We start from the raw sequence: 9311 nt of genomic DNA on the forward strand, positions 1-9311 counted from the left end.
CTGTCTTTCAAAGAGAGGGGATTAAAAAGATCAATACAGTGTGACCACTGGCTAGGAAGTCCCAGTGACAGGTGGGCCCAGGCTGGGCAAGCAGAAGGGTCCACTCTTATAACAGCCTATTTAGAGGGGGAAATTGATTTGTAAACAGTGCCTCCAAATTGTTGTCCATTGAGCCTGGGATCACCCTGGCTGTGAGGTGTGGGGTGAATTACGCTGGGGTGGGGTCCCTGGGTGGGGTGTGCAGCTGCCTAAAATTGTGAGGTAGGATGCCTGCAACACACAAACACACACACACACACACACTGTGCCCACCCTGCGGGGAGAGAGGGATGTGAGGTGTGCTCAGTCCTGGCTTGCTCAGCCAGTGCTCAGGGGCAACAGCCAAAGCTTTCATTTGCTGCCAGAGAAATCAGCCGCCCAAACTCAGCGGGGATTCTTCTGGCTGCAGTATGTTTGTCTGTCGTCTGACAATTAGCTAACAGCACTGGCCAGTAGTGGCTTTTGTTTTAAATTTCAGAATGTGGGTATTTACAAAAGTTAGTTCCTAAAATGCTCGTGCTGCCTGTTTTCCCAGGTCACAAGTCACCCCACATTAAGACCAAATTTTTTTCCACTGGGTTGCCCCTTCTCATGAATATAATTATTTAGCAGGAGCAAGTAGAAATGGGTTCAGGAAAATAGTATTGTACGGTGTTAGAGAAATCATACCCATTTAGGAGATGAATAGAAGCAGAGGGCCAGAAGTAAGGCCACTTATAGCATGTTCCCCTTGTGGAAGTGTGTTCCCTCCTCACACACACGTCCTCATGAGCTGGATCCACAGATTCATAAGCTGGGTCCCCAGCAGGCGTTGCTAAGCCCAGCCATGGGCAAGAAGCCCTTTTTCAGATAAAAAGACTCCTTTTTGGAAGGTTCTGGAAAGTTGTATGCCTTCTCTAACTGCCCTCAGAGTGGAGATACGGTCCTCCAAGAAAAGCTTCAGAAGTTGTGAGGGCTCAGAAGGGAGTTGCTTCTGCTAAAAGCTCCAAAGAAAAAGTTGTGTCTCTTGAATGACCCTGCCCCGGCCCCGCTCTATTGTCTGTCTCAGAATTAATTCACTCTGCTAGCTTTGCATTTTCTTATAGCAAAACACACAAATGGTCTGCATCAGATTTTCTGCTCTCCTGTGCATAGGATGCTCGGAAGTGACTCCCTCCAGCTTTCTGAGGGGCTCAGCCTGAGTCTGCAAGAAGGGCAGGCCCCCTGAGGAGACTACTCAGATGTGGCATAGGTGCACTTGTCTCGGTCAGAGGAAGAGAACGGCCAATTATGTTTATCGTTGTCCAAAATCCTTGGGGAAAACCCCCAGCAAACAAAGAGCCCGAGGGACCCGGAGCTCGTGGAGCTTCTGGAGCTCCTGCTGCAGTAGGAGCTTTGTCTTGAACAACTGCAGCCAGCCAGTGCTGAAAACGAGAAACATCACCATCACCACCCCCAAGACTGAAGAAATGCAAACCATACTCCCGACTCTGTTGCCAAAACAGGCTCACAACTCAAGGTGCAGGGCCCAGAGCACTTTCTATCTAGGGAAACATCTTTAACAGTGATTGCTGGGGGGCATCTCCACCCCTCCTAGTTAATATTGTTCTTCCAAGGAAGCAAGCATATATGTGGTCTGCGTGGCCCTTGGAGCTCTCAAATGAGAGAAAAGGTGATTGAAAATGCTTATCCCCAGCTCAGGGGCCTCTTTCTCCTTGCAGTAAACTCTGGTTCATCCACTGGCATCTGTGAAGGCAGGCTGGGAGCTACTAGAGTATTCTAATCAGTTATAGGGCATAGAACGTCCCACTGACAGCCATGTTTCACTCCAACAGAATCTGCCACTGAGGAATCACTGGGACTTCAGAAGCCTTATCTATTCTCTCTCTCAATCTCTCCCTTTGCTCCTGTTCTGGTGTAACATATCTACTTTCACACACTGCCTCCAAGCCTTTGAGAAGCCAGGCCAGGGAAGATGGGGATGGCGTAGTAAAAGGAAGAATTTTGCTCACTCTCTCATCTCTTTAATGACGTTATCATGCTCCTGCTGTGTGCCAAGCATCACTCTAGGCACTGGGGTGACCAAGACAAAGTGCTTGTTTGAAAGGAACTTATGTACTAGTGAGAAAAGACAAAATAAACTTATGACAGATGGTGGTAAATGCTGAGGAGAAAAAAGAAAGTAAATGAGGGGACTTTGGAAAGCCAGGGCGGGAGGGAGGTTGCTCCTCTAGAAAAGATGGTCAGGGAAGGGCTTGTAACGAGAGGACATTCGAGCAGAGGCTCAGATGCAGAGAGGGAAGGAGCAGCCGTGGCGGTATCCAGGGGGAAGCATCCCAGGGAGAAGGCACTGTGAGGGGACAGCCCTGGCCTCGCACCGTGGATTACAAGGACAGCGAGGAGGCTCATATGACCGCAGCAGAGGGCATGAGCGGGGCCAGGATGGAGACAGATGGGGGCAGCACAAATCATGACTTTTTTCTTAAGATAATTGAAGAACTGAAAGCAGAGGAGTGATGTGAACTGACTTATGTTTTTAAAGGCCACACTTGTTGTTAAGGGACAGCAGGCTTTGGGGGCCAGGGGGAAGTAGGGACCCAACCAAGAGTCTGCATGTTAGTCCTGAAGAAAGACTTACATTGGAGAGGGGGTGAAGAGTGGTCAGAACCAGGACAGCTTTTGAAGAAGGAAACAGCAGGATTTGTTTTGTTTTGTTTTGTTTGAGGAAGATTAGCCCTGAGCTAACTGCTACCAGTCCTCCTCTTTTTTTTTTGTTTTTTGCTGAGGAAGCCTGGCCCTGAGCTAACATCCATGCCCATCTTCCTCTACTTTCTATGTGGGACGCCTACCACAGCATGGCATGCCAAGTGGTGCCATGTCTGCACCCGGGATCCGAACTGGCGAACCCCAGGCCGCCAAGAAGTGGAACGTGCTCATTTAACCGCTGCACCACTGGGCCAGCCCCCAGGATTTGTTTTGAGTATGAAGAAAGAGAGACATCAAGGCAGATTCCAAGGATTTGGGTCAGGAGCCATGAGCTCACAGAACCCATCCCACAAACCCCTCTACAAATGGTTAGTTTTGCCTGAAACTGCTCATTTTAGCACCCAAAGCAAAGATGGAAACATGAGTTGTAGTGTCCAAAAGATAAAGACAGATTGCTGCTCAAGAGAACCATAACTTTTTCTGGGCATGGGACCTCAGAGAAACACCTCAGAGAAAATTCATAATGGGGGTAGAGAGAAGGGGCTCCTGATGTCATGGGCAATGTCCTCAATAGCGTCATCGTCATTGACCTCATCATCCTAGCTAACACTTACATAGCACTTACTCTGTGTTCTACGCACTGTTCTAAACACACTCCACATATTAATTCATTTAATTCTCACAACCCATGAGGTTGATAATGTCATTATCTCCATTTTACAGATGAGGGAACTGAGGTACAGAGAAGCCAAGTAACTTTCCTGAGACCACACAGCTAGTAAGTCATAAAGCTGGGATTTGAACCCTGGCAATCTGGCTCCAGTGTTCCTGCTGCTTCTTAGATTGCCTCTCAAGGAATGAAAATGAAGGACAGCCAAGCAAAAAGCATCATGGGCTTCACACTTAGCTTTCTAAGGCCCAGTGTGACCCAGGAATAAGCTTAATGATAGCTACAGGCAGGGCCTCAGCTGCCATATGGGGCCTTTGGCTAAATGAAGAAAAGGCCTCCTTCCCCCTACTCCTCCAGTGTACCAGCCCTGTGCCAGGGTGCACGGCGGGGTCAGTGGAGTGTCCCCTTCCTCCCCCCACTCCCGTGGGGGCCATGAACAGGGTACAATCTGTACAACCTTATCTAGCAGCCCTGCCTAGAGGTAAGGATGAGTCAGTTGAATTGCCTTTTCCTGACAGAGGTGGGCACAGTCTGCAGAGGGTTTGGGGGGTGAGTTTTCTGGCAAGGACTGGAGTGTCACTACTTCAGTTTACAAGACCAATAGGGCTAAGAGCCTGGTGGCATCCTCTTGTGAAAAATCAGTCTCTTCACCATTCACATTGGGCTAGAAAGGCCCTACCTACATATCTTACCAAAGCCTAGACTTCCTTCAGAGAACATTTCTGGGGTTGCTCCAACCTAGGCCAAGCAGGGTATTGAGGCTCCAAAGTTCCACATCAAAGAGCGTAATGGTGAAGATTGGAGCCTGGAAGGTGCTCCTGCCAACTTTCACCAATTGCCTGCATCACCCATAAACCAGAATAAGCCCAGGGTACATCTAACTGTAGCAGCTGTCACTTCCTGAGATGATACAGGACAGGCACTTGGCTCCAGCACTGACTGACCTCACCTGCTCCCCACTGGGCTGGTGGCCAGGAGCCAGGCAACCCTGGAGGCAGAAAGCCAAAACAGGATGTTGGGATTTCAGATGGCTGAGCTTACACCATCCTTTCTGACAGTGATTAGATGCCAGTCCTGGTTGCCTGCAGAGGTCATTCTCTTGTTCGGGTGAAGCCCATTGTGCCATTGACTAATATGTCTTCTCCAGCCTTGAGAGTGAAGGACAATGTGTACCTGGGGACAATGGGACCAATATGCCAAGTTGGTCTCAAGTCATTGAGACACAAGCAAAAGATGGCCATCAGAGGATACCACTGCTTTGTCAATTCAAATTTGATCTTTGCTCTATCTAAAGGACTATACTTGGCCCTTAATAATATGCTGCTTCTTCTATTAGGTTAAACTCACCCCAACACAGCATGGGTACCTACTTTGCACCCAGCATGTGAGCTTGGTAGATTGTACTATTTGCCCATAATTATTGGTTCCCTCCCCATCTTCACCATGCTCTCCTGTAAGTCAAAGGTGCTTCTATCCTATTGAATTTGGGCTTGCTCATGCAACTGGCTTTGGCCAATGGGATGTGAGTAAACATGGGCTAAAGCATGTCTAAATAGAAGCTTTCACTGCACAAGCTTTTCACCGTCTCTGCTTTCTACATGAGGACAGCATGACTGAGAAAGTGGCCACCCCTTCAGCTGGAGTCCCTAAATGAGAGATACCTGCACTCAAATCCTTGTTTCAGGGTCTGCTTCTGGAAGAACCCAAAAACGAGACAGGCCAGATCTTGGATTCATTCACAGCTTTCTATTCAAAGAAAACTCTACCCAAAAAACTACAGCTGGCTCTTCCTAGAACTAAATCGAGATGCCTTGGCATGTACACCACTCAACCCCTCCATATTATCTAGGCTTGGACTATAAGAACCCTCTCATCACTCTCCAAACACAGCAGTGCCCCTTATGGCTCTGTGTCTTTCTACCCACTTGTCTCCTATCCAGCTACCACCAACCTCTCACTCATCCTTCAAACTGCAGTTCCAACATGACCTTCTCTGTGAAGCCTTCTCAGACATCCTAGGCCAATTTAGTTACTCCATCCTCCTCTGGGCTCCCACACATTAAAGTCACTACCTGATCATCGTACACACTGTGAACGTGTCGGCTTCTGAGGGACTTTGGACTACTTAACCCCAAGATACATGCCTGAGTCCTCTACATGCCCCCAGAGCCTGCATGGCTGAGATAAAGGATGAGATCATCCTTTATCTGTGAGGTTCCTTTGCGGCAGTTCACAATTTCACTGGAAAATCACCAAAGTGGCTCTCGTCTTTCTAGGAGGGATTGAAGGTGGTCCAGGCCAAAGAGGGGTAAGTTGGTTTTGTTCAGTCTTTCACCTCATCCTAGTCATTTTCCCTTAAGGAAGAAGGCCATAACCCAGAAGGCAGCCAAAAGAATTTATCTTGCTTTCATTTCCTCCGCAGACCAGCCCAGAGGCACCCAAAGCTATGTACAAAGAATCATCCAAGAAGTCTTTCTTCAAAGAATGTAGATGCCTGAGTCTCACCTCCAAAGATTTTCCTTCAGAACATCTAGAATGAAGGCCTGGCATTTGTGCACAGATGATTAATATGCACAGCCAGGATTAAGAAACCATGGGCTTGAAAAACCTTGTGCCTCCCACAAGATTCAGTCTATTACCCAGGGGATCCTAGTGGAGTTAAAACCCAGATGTGCATGGATCTGGAGAGACCCCTCTGCACACATCCCTCATATGCTCGTGGGACACACGCAAGGGGATGGGCATGGGCTTCTCACCCTTCAGATTTCTTACCATCTTGACAGGACTAACGCCAAGGATGGGGCCAGTAAACCTCACTGTTTTACAGTGTTACCCAATTGCTCCAAGCCCAGAATTATTTTAGATTTTACTTGTTTGGAGCCTGGTGACAGAAACTGCTGGTTATTCACTAAAATCCATTCTCCTCTTCTTGGGCACATGACTAACTACATTTCCCAGGATTCTTTGCAGTTAAGCATGACGTTGTGACTGGGTTCTTTTTACTGGATCATGAGTGGAAATGTTGTGAGCTACCTCTGGGACTACACCTTTATGACAATGGTGGGAATTTGCACTTTTGTGTAAAATATAGAAAGTTTCAAAGAACCCCATTCCCAGTTTAAAAATGAGAAAAAGCCATATAATCTACAAAATCGTAACTTTTCTTCAGCTAATCAAAGAAGTGAGGTCACAAGACAGTTAGATAAAGTGAACTATAAGAGGAGAAAGCCTATCCGAGGAGAGGCAGAGCATGTGAACTGTTTCACCTTGGGCAAAGCATGTGGGGGAGAAGTGGCTGCCATACAAGCAAGTAAGAAGAAATTGGCTAAAATTGTAATAAAATCTAAAGGCCAAATGTGGGCTAGGGTGTCCGTTTGGAATAGGAGAGCTCATATGCACTTGCAAGAGCCCATTAGGTGCTCACAAGAATGATTAAGCCAGAGCAAAAGACCAGAGAGAGTCCCCTCGATGGTGAAGATGTTCAGGAGGTGATTGCTGTTTCGGAACAGGCACAAGTCCCACTTACTTTCCCAGCATGCTATCCTTAAAGCAAAAGCAGTAAGCCACTGAAGAAGGGGCATTTTCTTCCCTAGGATATAAGCAAACGTCTATTGCTTCTGGGGAGATACAGAAGCAAACCCACCTGTTTCTGGTAGAGGGGTAGGAAACTGCCTCAACCTAGGACAAAGGCAAAGATCAGTCGCTGGTGGAGGAGGAGTAGAGAAAACAACCTCTCTCTGGTGGAAAGGCCAGGATCCTACACCAATACTAAGCAAGGGTCTGTCACTGGAAGGGGAGGAACAGGAAACTCCTTCCAGAGAACAACCACAGATATGAGTCAGAGTTTGGCTTCCAAGGGGATGAAGAGCTGGAAATCCTCACCCATGAAGCCAAGACACATAGGGCTTACCAAGACTGAGGCTGGACACCCTTTACAAACCTAGCATCAAGTAACAAGCAACATCAATCTAATGCTGGATGAGAGACAGGAGCATGGAGAGTGATGTCCCTCAGGAGCACAGGCAGGCAAAATGGCTGAAAGATGAGCCACTGAGAAAACTCCTCTGGCACCCCTCCCCCTCCTCCCAGTAAAAGTACATGGTAACAACAGCCCAGTGCTGAAGAAATTGGAAGCCTATGGTGCACTGAAGGTAATAATAACCATAAGAAAACACAAACCAAGCTCAACTCTTGACTAGATTGACTGAACACTCTCTCTCCATGCTAACTGCATGACAAAAGAAGAGGCATGTCCAGTCATAAAATTATTTACCTTCCTCTCTACTGTTTCTGTACACATGATGTCCAACATGAATAAAAAATTACAAGACATACCAAAAAAGGGTAAGAAAAACAACTCACTCCCAAGAGATAAAAGAATCAATAGATCTAGACTCGGCTATAACCCAAATATTGGAATTTTCAGATAGAAAATTTACGATAACTATGATTAATATGTTAGAGAACCTAGCGGAAACTTGGACAGCAGGTTTATATTAGTCAAGATTCTCCAGAGAAGCAAAATTAGTAGGAGATATATATCTATGTAAAAGAGATTTACCATAGAAATTGGCCCATGTAGTTATGGAGGCCATGAAGTCCCATGATCTGCTGTCTGCAAGCTGGAGAACCAGGAAAGCCAGTGGTGTAACTCAGTCCAAGTCTGAAAGCCTGGGAATTGGGGGCCAGTGATGTAAATCCCAGTGTGAGTCCAAAAGCCCAAGAACCGGGAGCAATGATGTCCTAGAGCAGGAGAAGATGGATGTTTCAGCTTAAGCAGAGAGCAGATTCGCCCTTCCTTCACCTTTTGTTTTATCAGGTCCTCAATAGATTGGATGATGCCCACCCACATTGGTGAGGGTGATGCTAGTCTCTTCCAGAGACATCCTCACAGACACACCCAGAAATAATGTATTACCAGCTATGTGGGCATCTCTTATCCCAGACAAGTTGACACATAAAATTAACTGTCACAATGCTTAAACAAATTGGGAATTTCAGCAGAGAAATGACAAATATAAGAAGCAGTAGAATTGAAATAGAAAATAAAACATGATATCAGAGATGAAGAATTCCTTTCATAGGCTCATCAGTAACCTGGCCTTAGCTAAGGAAAGACTCAATGACCTTGAAGATAGGTCAACAGACCCTATCCAAACTGAAACACAAAGAGAAAAAAAGAATGGGAAAAACCACAACAGAACAGAGTATCCAAGAACTGATATCAAGTGAAAACTTGAATCTACACAAAGAAATGAAAAAAAAAGAAAATGATAAAAATAAAGTTAAAAGACACTTTTCTTTTTACTTATTTTAAATTGGTTTAAAAGATAATTATGGGGCTGGCCCAGTGGTGCAGTAGTTCAGTTCACACGTTCTGCTTCTCGGCAGCCCCGGGTTCCGTGATTCGGATCCCAGGTGCAGACGTGGCGCCACTTGGCAAAAGCCATGCTGTGGCAGGCATCCCATGTATAAAGTAGAGGAAGATGGGCATGGATGTCAGCTCAGGGCCAGTCTTCCTCAGCAAAAAGAGGAGGATTGGCAGTAGTTAGCTCAGGGCTAATCTCCCTAAAAAAAACAAAAAAAGATAATTATGTAAGACAAAATGAATAATACTGTATTGTGGGGCTTATAACATATGTAAAAGTAAAATTTGCAATAAAAATAGCCCAAAGAATGGGAGGGATGAATAGGAATATACTCTCATGAGATTCTTCCACTTTACATGAAGCGAATATTCTTTAAATGTAGATTCAGGTAAGTTAACAACGTATATTGTAAACCCCAGGGGAAAACTGCAAAAATTTTTTAAAAGGTATAACTGATAAGCCAATAGTGGAAATAAGGTAGACTAATAAAAAATTTCAATTAATCTAAAAGAAGTGGGAAAAAGGAACAAAGAACAGATAAGACAAAT

This window comes from Equus przewalskii, chromosome 13 (assembly GCF_037783145.1).
Source record: "Equus przewalskii isolate Varuska chromosome 13, EquPr2, whole genome shotgun sequence".
NCBI lineage: Eukaryota > Metazoa > Chordata > Mammalia > Perissodactyla > Equidae > Equus > Equus przewalskii.